The sequence below is a fragment of the Lepisma saccharinum genome, chromosome 2 (assembly GCF_977018435.1).
Source record: "Lepisma saccharinum chromosome 2, izLepSacc3.1, whole genome shotgun sequence".
NCBI classification, from domain to species: domain Eukaryota; kingdom Metazoa; phylum Arthropoda; class Insecta; order Zygentoma; family Lepismatidae; genus Lepisma; species Lepisma saccharinum.
In genome coordinates, this window is record NC_139230.1 from 68,562,970 (window position 1) to 68,575,134 (window position 12,165).

Genomic DNA, 12,165 nt, shown 5'->3' on the forward strand with positions numbered 1-12,165 from the left:
TAGAGTAGTTTACTTCCCCCTCTCTCTCGATCTTATTCGATTTATTCCCTTCCCATCTCTCTCCCTTCCTCCCTTTCTCTCTCCTCTCTCTCTCTCTCTCTCTCTCTCTCTCTCTCCCGCCCGCTCGCTCTCGTAGTTCAGGAACTCGGTCCGAGTTGTTTCCCGAAAGGCCACGAGGTGGCAGCAGTGTTCCGCGGCCTCGTGTCTTCAATTCACGCTACGGTAGCGAGAAAAACGCTGGACAAAATAAACCGATTTCCACGCGTCATGGCCCGTCTATTGGCACTCTTTTGTACCAAGTTGGCTCCTTTTATTGGAATATAAAATGGTACAACGTGAAAGAGGATTTGAAGCAATTGCCTCAAGTGATTAGCGATATCCTCTTCATTAATAGCTTGAAGAGACTTGCAAAAGCAACTGGCCCCTACACAAAGAATGTTATACTTAAGGAAAATTTAATTTTCAACACATAATAAAGTTTAAATGTTGACAAAGAATATTTTCAGTCGTAAAAAGAATTATTGTCATTAGATAAACTTCATAGGATAATTTTGCAGGGATGATCGGAAAGTTACACTCCGTCTCGGTAATCTGTGTATGAAGGCTGCACATAACGGTAGAGAAGGGGATAAGGCGAGTGGACGTAGCAAAGCAGTGCGCGCTGCTGCACGCGGCTGCTAGCTGTACTTATACTTTATGGTTCTCGCGCAACAGGACTACTTCCTGTCACTTATTTCTATTTGCAGGAACATAAAGCAACGATTTGTTGGTTTATTTTATTTTACATATCTTCTCTGCCACTTCTGGCCATCGCAACGATGGAGAGGAATGGTGATAGAATGAGACAGATGAAGGGATAATCACAAACGCCTATCGACATACAACATAAGCTCCTGCAGAGGGTTATTCTGGGTGTAGACGCCAGAGCCTCGTTGACCTGCAAAAATGTAGCCCGGCATGTACTTACTGGCTTGAAGAGAGATTGACATTTGAGTGCCTTCAGAGAAGGCCATCCTTCCCACCTCCATTAGTAGTAGTGATGAAATCCCATGTCGGTAATGAAATGTAAAATTTTTGACACAACGAATTAGAGTTTTTATGTTCTCAGATATTATCTGGCTTTTTTATAAAGTGTAGTCAAAGTTTGTTCCAAATCCACTTTATGCTCAGGTAGGTTAATCGGGACTGGACCTACAGTTTATTGTGGGATTTGATCCACTGTGTAATGTGCCTGAACCGGTGATCGAAGCTTCGGTATGTATGAAATCAAATTAATCCGAATGATGCGCTCGTAGGTCTTATCTATACTCTATCCCCGGAATCTGTGGAGCAAGGCCACTCATAGCAACAGAGAAGGGGAGAAATCGAGTGGGCAGAGCGAAGCAGTACACGCTGCTCGAAGGCTGGTAACTGCAGTCGCTTTCCCTCCTCCACGCAATCCCGTTCCCTCTCACATATTTATTGGTGGAGCCGCCTCGGGCCTGTACTTGTGCAGAGACTTCTTTTCGTTCGCTTGCTCCAGAGACATCCGAGACAGGGTGTATGTTTCGAACTTCGCATATTCCCTGCACTGGAGGAACGCGGCCTCTACTTGTTACTTATGCCCTTTCCTTTGTCAGCAAGACACCGCAGCTTCGTTAGCACGACGATTTGTTGAGAAAGAGATCAAGGTCTGCCGATGTTTCCGATCTTGGCGGCAACAAACATGACTCTTGCTCTCGGAAGAATGCTGCTTCTGTTGCTATGAGTACACACCGCGTCGGATGTTTTCCCTTTGTATTGCTGCCCCGAGGAGGGATGGATCGTTGTGTCCCAAACGTTTTGATAACTTGGACGTCTTTATCTTCTCCGCGGACTCTTGCTCAGCTCTTTCTGCCGTGTTTGTCTTAAGTTTAGGAGTTTCAGAATGTCCCATCCCTAGGAAACAAACATGCGTATTGCAACAACGCATGCGCACATCCCGAGAACTGAACCTCTTATTTTTTTCCTCTCTTTCTTTCTCTAAGCCTTTGCGTGGACTAAATCTCACGAGTGTAGAAAGTTGTGATTTCAGCTAACCAGTAACACGATGCTTTTCCATTTGAGAGGAGATGTTGTGCAAATCTCGATCGTCCATCCAGGTTCTTCTCTGTTATTGACTCATAGCTAGATAGTTTGAAATGAAAGTTGACTGCGTTGAAAGTTTTCGTTTAATGTTTGTTGTGAATATGCAATAATAATATTCATTTTTTGCTAAACTTGTATCGAATGTGTACGGATATATTTATTCGCTGTAAGGTAGTTGTTTGAAACTTGATACGTTTGTGAACATAGTTTCAGTAATTATTCTCACAGCTGCTTTTCGACGTATGTATCTCCTTATTATAATTTTAAATATATATACACAAAAAATTGTTCTATTTGCATCAGACGACTGAAGATTGGCTGATTTATTTGACGTCGCTTATTTATGTAATTATGTTACCCAAGACGAGATGCGAAATGACGTAGAATCCGACAGTAGAAAGCGTCCATGTCTACGGAAAGCGCCGGACCCTGTGGCCGAGTGGTTAGCACATCGCGCTGCGACGCCAAGGGTCCCGGGTTCGAATCCCGCTCGGGCTTGGTGGTTTGTGAATGTTCATTCATCAATTTCATCACTCATCCCCATCTTCGCAAATTAGCCAAGACGCACAAAACGCGAAGTAAAATAAACTAAATCAATCAATCAATCAATCAATCTACGAAAAGCCATCACCATATTTACCTGAAGTGGCTGTGGGAAACAACGGAAAACCTCAGTCTGTGTGGCCAACCGTGGGGATTTAAACACGTGACCTTGATAATTCCACTCCTAACAGGATGATTGAAGAGAAAACTGCATTAGATCATTGCCCCACAAGCAAAACTGCAGCCGGCCATACGGTGTTTTTCCGTCGTGTTCTGTATTTGCCATGCAAATTTTAAGATTGGAGCTTTAACGAACGCCACGTACGAGTCTTTCTGTATCCTTGTCTTTTTCCTTCAGTCGTTATTTCATTTTGTCGTGGTACAAATATGACGACAAAGCTACAACCAACTAACCGGTTCCATTTTACTATGTATACAGTAATATCTCACTTAATGCGAATCTGCAGATTTTATGGAAGTGTTTCTACATTCATTCGCAAGAGAACATCCATTCTACTGCACTTATCTGAACGTTCCTGTTCTTTAAATAGTCCTTTTCGCGCTTTTCTTGCGCCCTTCTCAGTATATATGTCGTATAGTCTAAACCCTTTTTTAGTATCGCCGAATATTTTCTTTGTGCCTTCCTCTCCCTGTAAAGCACGTATACCTGCGCGTATTCCACTGTTTCTTTGCAGTTGAAATGTTTGTGATAATGAATTACATTCGTGCAGGATATAAATTGAAGACGTCCTTTTTTTGGTTTGAAATTATTATTATTAATTATTATTATTATTATATTTTATAATTTGCAGACAAAATTTAAGAAATTCATTAGGACCAGGAACTAAAATTTGAATTTCCGACTTAGCTTGTTTTCTTTCAATGATCACACTCTTTCTGAGTACCTGTCCTTCATGTAATGTCACCAAAAAAAACTAGGCCGTACGGTCTCTAACTATGATGTGATCGGCCAGTATTCGATCTCCAGAGATCATAAGATGTAGCTGGTCACACCGATCGAGATTGTGTGTAACCTTTCACCTTACTCTACGATGATGTAGCTTTTTGTTGCCACAACATACGCATGGTCATGTGTCCGATGTAGAGTGTAATAAACCCATTTAGAATATTACAAATTGCTTCAGACGGCAGCGTTGAATTGCTGAACTAACAGGTAGTTCGCACACCACAAGCCAAGTAATGCATGTGTGAAAGGCAGGTAATGGAGGGGGTGTGGAGAGTAAAGATGAATAATGTAATGGAACGAAGTAGAAGCAGAGACGGATTTTACCTTCTTAGGATAAGATACGTGAGCTGTAACCTCCAAATTAGCTATCATGTCTCATCATCATAAGCTCACTACAGCTTGCAGAAGGGGTGATGTGTTCGGGTTCCAAACACACCAGAAGAGACGGCAACGGGGCAATGTTAACAGCTTTGAGAGGCCGAGCGCCCAAAAGCTTGTGTTTTAAGCTTGCGATAAAACGTTGTTGCCTCTCCCACTGAAGTGCACTAAAGTTTGGCAAAAGAAGCTCTTTGGGAATTGAAGGGAAAGTAAATCCCCCAGTGAATGTATCCCACATTCGCAAGACATGTGCGTAACCCAAGGTGCTCTTGAGGTTATTTCGTTCTATGGTTTTTGGGTTCCAGACAGGTTTCTGAGATTTATCACGGACTTCTTTCCTGCATACTGGTTCCAAATTTGGAGTGTAATTAAATAATTTAAATACGCTACAAACATTTTAAAATATTGTTAATTTTATTATTACTATTGTAACAAAAATCATGAAGTGGCACGGTTAAAAACACTTTTTCATGTATAAAGGTAAAATTATCCCCTGTGCATTGCACCATGTCATGAGGTATGGCTCCTATTATTACCTATCTCTGCCATAATGTAGATGATGTGATCACCACCAATCTCCGGCTGCCAGATACTCATTGATTGCACACAGGGCGAGGACCAGAGCCGCTTTATGAATAGACATTTTCTTGAAAATTTCCACAAGATATCATCCAACGTGGGAATCGAACTGTCTTCCCCTTGACAGTCAGACTCCCTACTTGCTGGACCACCGTACACGTGTATTTGATACACTATCCAATCATCGTTTTATCTACGTACATAAGGAGTATATCGCACATGGAAATCAAACTAAACTTAAAGAATATCTTCAAGAATACATCATAAACTTGAAACTTATGCTCAGGAATATCAGTCAACATCATCATCGTGAATGAAGATTCAGTGACTTACGTTGTGCTGAACATTAATTTTATCCATTCATATGATACAATAATTCTCGTGTGTGTTTGTCGGTAAGCAAAGAAGTCTAGTTCGCTGCACTTTTTTACTCTCTCTGCACTTGCGCGTTTAGTTGGTTACACGGTGCAACACAGACTCGTCTACTTCGTTGATTTGGTGTATGCACCGTTTGCACTACGTTCTGGAGCAGTGTAATGCGTGGTGTATGGTCACGTGGTGCGTGCTATCAAATGATAGTTTAAAGTGGCAGACAGGCATTTGTTGAATCTTCTGAACTTTAACACCGATATCCGTCTACTTGGTTGAACGTCATTTTCTTGCACCAGCCTGACCGGGTTGCACCTGCACTATACCTACTGCCAAAACTGCAGTGAACTAGACTGGGCTAAACAGTGATGAACTTATTATTTTTCTCGTCGCTTTATGATAGAGACATTGCCCTCCGTGGCACCAGTTCTAAAACTAAAACATCATCTCAGGAGCAAATGCAGCTACTCCACCATACATTTGTCACAGGTTTCTTTGGTAGAAAAACCATAAAAGCTGTTGTGATAGTTCCCCGTAGAACCGAACAGACAGAGAAAACCCTAGCACCTACCGGCTTGATCTTCCGGTAAGGTAGCACGGTGATCCAAATGCAGCAGTTCCCTCACCGTGAGCCCAGCGCAAAAGAGTGCCATTTGCGGTAAGAGATCGAAGCAGCATCTACCATCTGGGATGCAGCAGCAACACCATTTTCCTAAGCGAGTGATATCCTTTTCGGAGTGTTCGGGAATCTGCCTTGTTACCGTAATCTCTTCTCTCAATCTCACCAAACAGAGGTCGACGGTTCTCTTAATTACACCAACGGTCTTTGTGGAGTCGTGGTTGGTGGACGTTTCCTCACTCAATATTCAGATTAGCATGCTGCCTGGCTCCCGGAACAGGGAGAAATCTTAAGAAAGAAAGAAAAGGGGAGAAAGAAGAACGAATCGAACCTTCAATCTTTCTTTTTTTCCTCCCTCCTCCTCCTACTCGGTCCTCAGACGATGATCCCTGTTCAGCTCATAATGTTTCCTAGCTGAGATTGAGGTGGGAGAAAATCTAGAGAAAGTCCACCTTCTGGATCCTTGAACAACATGCCAGATAGGGGCAAAGGGGGGAAGGGGTGGGGAGAAGAGTGGGAGAGAAAAGGCAACTTGAATTCGGTTTAAGGGGAAACCAATTTGACTGCTAAAGAAAATTCAAGAACGAAGTTTTCCGATCATGGGTTTTTGCAGGCACATTGACTTCGATATTTGTGGTAGATTAATTGTGAAATGAGTTTATATCTCAACTGTTCATGTAGCGACAGCACCAACGACCGAATTAAGAGAGAAAAACATCGAGTGCATCAAATTGTTTTGCAAGATTTTTGTAGCAGCTTGTGTTTCTTCCCCTACAAAATGAAATGCGAAATGGTGAGTGTTCCTGATCTGTTTGCCAGAGTATTCGTAATTCAGTACATTAATTTTTAAGGGGCTTAGTGTGTTTTACTATATTTTGTCAACTATTGCGAAATTTGATCTAGAATTCAACTATTATCAACGATAACATAATGAAAAATTTCATAATGTATCTAGAATCAGAATCTGTACCCGCATATTGATGACTACCATCTCAGAAGTACTGCGTTCAGTGGCAACTAGTCTCAGCACACAGTTTGCATTTTTTTTTCAGAAACTAAAGAGAATTGTATAAATGGACAATGGATAAAATTCAATACTTCAGCCGACCTCCGTGGCGGAGTGGATAGCACAGCGCGCTGCGATGCCAGGGCCCCCGGGGTCGACTCCCGACCTGGGCAAGGGTGTTCTTTGTTAGGGTCCTTTGATCAAATGTATCTTATTATCACTCATCCTCATCTTCGCGACTAGCCGAAAGTTGCAGAAAAGCGAGTAAAATTCAAATTCAAAGTTTTCGGCTTTATGGACATGTTGAGACTTTCTGCTGTGCTTCATTCAGGAAGGGACCACTAGATACGGTGCTTTCAACGCTGTTGTTTTCTTTACTTGTCAATACTTTGTGTTGTCCTTATGAATGTAAGTGCACTTAGCTGTATTTTTTACCACCTACGACAACACATTAGGCAAATTTAATAAATTATGTGTGTTCATGATCTTGGTTAGTTTTTAAGTGTTGAACGAACTCGTGTGTATAGTAAAATGAAAGTGATAAGACTATTAATTTGTAGATATTACGGATGCAATATTCATTGTTAGACTAAACATTATTTATACAGTGAACTGTCTGGTCGAATGTACCCCTCCTTTTTACAATTTTCCTTAAAATATACGTATAAGAAATGTAACATTGGCCAGTAAGGTGGAAGTCAAAACTCGCTCTTCAATTCCTGGCCTGGGCATTATATTTACCGTATATTGATCATTTATTCGTGTTTGCGAAACTACTAAATATTTTTTGCATAAGCCACCACTAATGTCGTCCCAACTTCACTATTCATTTCAACAATACGGCTGCATATGACTGCATTGTCAACTTAATTTACGAGAACCGACCATTACATAGTAAAAATTTAAAACTGCCCGTGCTTTCGGACTGATTTTCTAATGTGCATCTCGGCAAGTGACTCTGATGTTCCTGAGTTCATTTCTCGGGAATTTGACTTCAGGACTTCTTTTTCGCTTTTACCATATAAATTCGAAAATGTCAATTTTGGCAATTGCATATTGGATAAAGTAATTCTTTATTCTGCCATTTGCTCTTTCATAGAAACCTTTAACTGACATGTACTCTATGGTGCATATCTGATTATTGAATTGCGTGTCGCACGCTATTGCTTTCGTGCTTCGTTTCCCCACTAAAGCTTGGTATTTTTGATCTATTGTTGAATTTATTTATTGTTTCTCTCTATACGTAGACGACCCTGCTCCCAAGGCTAATCATTATGAAAAGTAAAGAGAACAAGCAAAGAAATGGCAGAATGCAAATATGGTTTAATTAGATGTTAGGCTAACATTATTGGTGCTTGCGGAGCTCATGCGCTGTAATTTTAACATTTCAAAAGGTAATATTATGAAAAACAACTTCTATTAATTTTGTGATCTAACATTGATCAAGAGAAATAAGGTACAGCCACTTTTATATATGGTGCCACGTTTCAGAATCAATTTCGTGACAATTAAATGGTAGATAACAATTTTGCGCCTGCATTTATCCAATTAGTTTTGATGTAATGGAGTAATATCTTAAAGGCATTACAACGTAAAATATCAAAAATGAAAATGGACCTGTGAACTACTAGTGGTTTATTTCTTTTGAAAATATATGAAAACAAAACATATTATATTTGTTGAGATTCCTCAACGATGAGGTTGTTGTATAAATTTTGTCTTTTTAAAAAAATCGTGTTTTTATGAAAATTCGAAAAATATGTATGTATAATTCATTCACTTGCGTCTTGTGCGATATAGTGTTGAAAAAATGAAAAGAAATCCTCAGAGAAGCAGAAGATACACTACATTCTGGCAACAGTCAAGCCCCACCCTATACAAAAACAAATTACATGTGCCATTCACTATACTGTGCGTAGTAGACAAGTGGTTGTTGAAAGTATGTTAGTAACGGCTACTATAAACCTTCGACGAGTCGGTAGCTGTATTATATGTTTTCCGGCTTCCGTACTGGAATGGTCAACGTAACGCGCTGCGAAGTCAGAAGTCCCAGATTCGAACTCTGGTCAAGCATGAGTGTATCATTGTGTTTGTCCTATTACTTATTTCATCAGTTCATCCTTCATCTTCGTCGTCACGATTAACCCAAGATGTGGAAAGATTTTCTGGAAAGTATCCAAAATAGAGTAGGATTGTACTTTGTCTTTTTCTACATAGCTTTACATCCCCTTTAGACTGATCGCAACAAGTATGAATGATGATTAGATGAAAATTGTGAAGGAACATTTCACATGCCCAGCTCGGTACTCGAACCTGGAGCCTTCGAGTAGAGAGATCATTAGTTGATCATTCAACTCAGTCGGTCGTAGGATCAACGGTGACGATGAGAATGAAAGATGATCTGATGGAGTTGTGATACCTGACCAAGATTCAAATCTGGGAAATCTGGCTTCGTAGCGCGTTACGCTGACCACTCCGCCACGGAGGTCGGCACAACATAGTGTATTGCTCCCCGTATTGTGAATCGAGGACTTGATTCACAGACTCCATTATGAATTCGAGTTGCACCTTATTGGAATTTTTCGCACCTTCACGGAAGTGTTGCAAAGAAGGAAGCCCTTCAGTTAAAATAGAATGAGAGAGAGGTAAGAACCCAGGGGAGGGGACAGAAGTGGGGAAACGAAGGGGTAAAGAAAGAAGAAAGAAAGCGAGAAGGGTTAGCTCGGGTCAAGCCTTAACAGCACCGTTGGGTGGTCTTGATGTTCGCACCCTTAGCACCGACTTCAGCAGTCCCGAAACAGTAATTGTTTCGACCGGAGTCCAGGATGTAAAGCTGAGATTGTTACGCTACGTGACCGTCCAGTCCCGCTGAGGAAAACTCTTTCCGATTACCATCTTTACGACCGACTCATTACGTGGTTCGCTTTGTGCACGGATGTCTCAGCTCAGTAGTTGCCTATCCAGCCTCCTCCTCACGTCCCTCATTGGGCCATGCTACCACGGTCACATCATTCCCTCTCGCTGCCCTCTGGGACATGCGGCGGAGGGAAAGGGGGGAGAAAAAGAAAAAAAGTACAAGAAGCAAGGGGAAAAAACAAAATCTGAACCAGATCTGGCTATTCCAATCGTAATCATGATAACGCTTCGACATTTCGCTGGACTTCTTGGATCCTTTGTTGATAGGGCGACGAGATCAGCACTTAAAATAGTTTCATGTCGGACCTCTTTCCGTTCACAAATCTATTCCCAGGTTGGTGATGATTGTGTCGTTGAGGGTCGGGGGAAAATCCTTGATCTCCGAACTGAGTGTAGGAATACCCACTCTGCTAGCCTACTCGCGGGGAAATCTTTTCGCGCCATGTGCAAAAGTTGTGCTAGGAACTTGCATGTCCACATTGAAAAATTACATATTGACCACACGCAATTCATCTGGAGCAAATACTCAAATTATTGTAGATTCACTTCATAATTTCCCTCACAAGGATTTAGTTTGTTAAAACTCTCACATCAGCAATTTATCAAAGTGCATGAGATGAATTACTAGGAAAAAGATAATTGTACCCCAAATCACCCAGAAGTACGTTTGTTGTAATCATTATGGAAAGTAACGGTTACCGTAACTAATATATAATGTGCGTATGTGCCCGTGTGTAAGTGTATTGGAATCTCTTTACAATCGTCGGGTTCTTTAGTGGTTCATTTTTATAGATACGTCACTTGGTGGTCTGCAGTAGAGCCAAAACATGGTTAACAATTAAATCCAAATTATACCAGAAAAGGAGATAAGTGGCCAACTCCACAGCATCTATTTCAGCAGTCAGAAATCTGTCTCATTTATTTGCTCTTTCAAACGTTAAACTTCAAAATGAGCTCTGACCACCAGAACCAGGCGACATCATAAAATACCATTAGCTATTTTGCTTTTTAGAACTTTGAAAGATGGCCACAGGATTATGAAAAGATATTAAATTAAAAAGGTTTCCTCTAACATATTTCTGATGCAAATTTAGGTATACAGTCATGGACACTTCTGAATTGTAACAACTCCATTGACTTTCAATGGGATCATTACAACCCAGAAGTGTCCGTGACAGTACAAGCAGATTGTAATGCACAGCATTGGCCCAAGCATAGCCAGTAAGTTCTGCTGATTTCTTCTTATTTTTTGGTATTGGTACACACATAAAATGTGCTCACTGTAAGGTTGTTTCAATATCTCCCACTTTTATTTTCTATCACTAATTTACACCGTGCCACATGTTCTGTCTGGCACTATTACATACAAATCTATGAAATCTAATTCTATTTCGCCATGATCCTGTGTAAATTGTTTACTGTGATATTCAGAGTATGCTATTAGAATATAAATAGCATACATACACTAAAGGGCTATTTTTTATGTATAAGAAAGCATCCCGGATCTTGTTGTCATTGGTTAAATAAAATTTTTCCCAATATTACATTTTTTTTAAATTTGCCATAAGAACATTCTGTCAAACCGAGTTAATTCATCTGCTTGCCATCTAGGGACTACTATACATGGACCAACCGGTGATATCGAATCTTGATATGAACAATCAGCAATATGTCTTTAACTTAATTCTCACATTTTTCTCAGAAGTCTCTCCACCTACTTGGCACATTTTATCTTTGTTAAGCATCCCAGTGTGCACTTCATTTTAGGTATATGCCAAGATTATTTATTTATTTAAGCATGGATATATCCTCTTATACTTTATTCATATTTCTCATAACGGTTATGTGTTCAATATTATTTCTACATTTATAAAGCAAATCTATATGCATAACTTAAATCTCTCTCTCTCGTTCGCGCGTCGATTTTCGTAAAGAGAACTTCAATTGATATTTGCAACATCGTCAATGACGTTCGTCCTCGCATGTTTATTAATATATATGATGGAAACTTGTGTTTATTTTATGTCTTCAATTAAAATTACATGGGGAGAGTGAATACATTTCTATATTTTAATTGACCTGACTTGTTTTCTGGGAACTTTTATAGACTGGTTTAAAAGGAGATGGCATTATGTATGCAAAGAAAAATTGTCGCCAACGCTATTCCTGCAACCTCAGGGTATATAAGCTTGGCCTTTTGCAAAACACAACAGTCTCCCTCCTCCCTTTTACTTTGCAATACTTCTCAGGCGAGCTGTCCCCCTCGCGTGAGTCACGGAAATAAGTTTTTGTTCATCAATCAGATCTAAATTTTCGTGAAATGTTTGTTCGGCATATTCTAATTTATGATGACGTATAGTGTGCACTAATTTAATCAAGGAAAGTTACCGGGGAAAATATAAATTCTCGTTAATTGCTCCTGCGTGCCATATTGTTTCCGAGATGCTGAAGGTTTTCTTCTCGCAAAGATCAATGACTCATTAATGACTGACTATCAATGCGCACATGCTCATAAAATAATTTTCCTTGATTAGCTCCTCACACCTAAGGAAATGAATAATTTTTTTCTCGACATGTGAATCAAATTAGATAATTTCGTAAGGACCAGGCGATTGAAGATTTGGTTGCTGTATGAAAAAATCATTCAGTATTTACACTTTTGCAAACCACATTCATGTGTGT

General features: G+C 40.2%; 1 protein-coding gene across 2 annotated transcripts in view; it reads left to right on the forward strand.

Annotated features, from left to right (window-relative positions):
* Window positions 1-12,165, forward strand: part of FoxP (forkhead box transcription factor P) — a 1,057,401-nt gene that overhangs the window by 590,865 nt on the left and 454,371 nt on the right. The window lies entirely within an intron of this gene.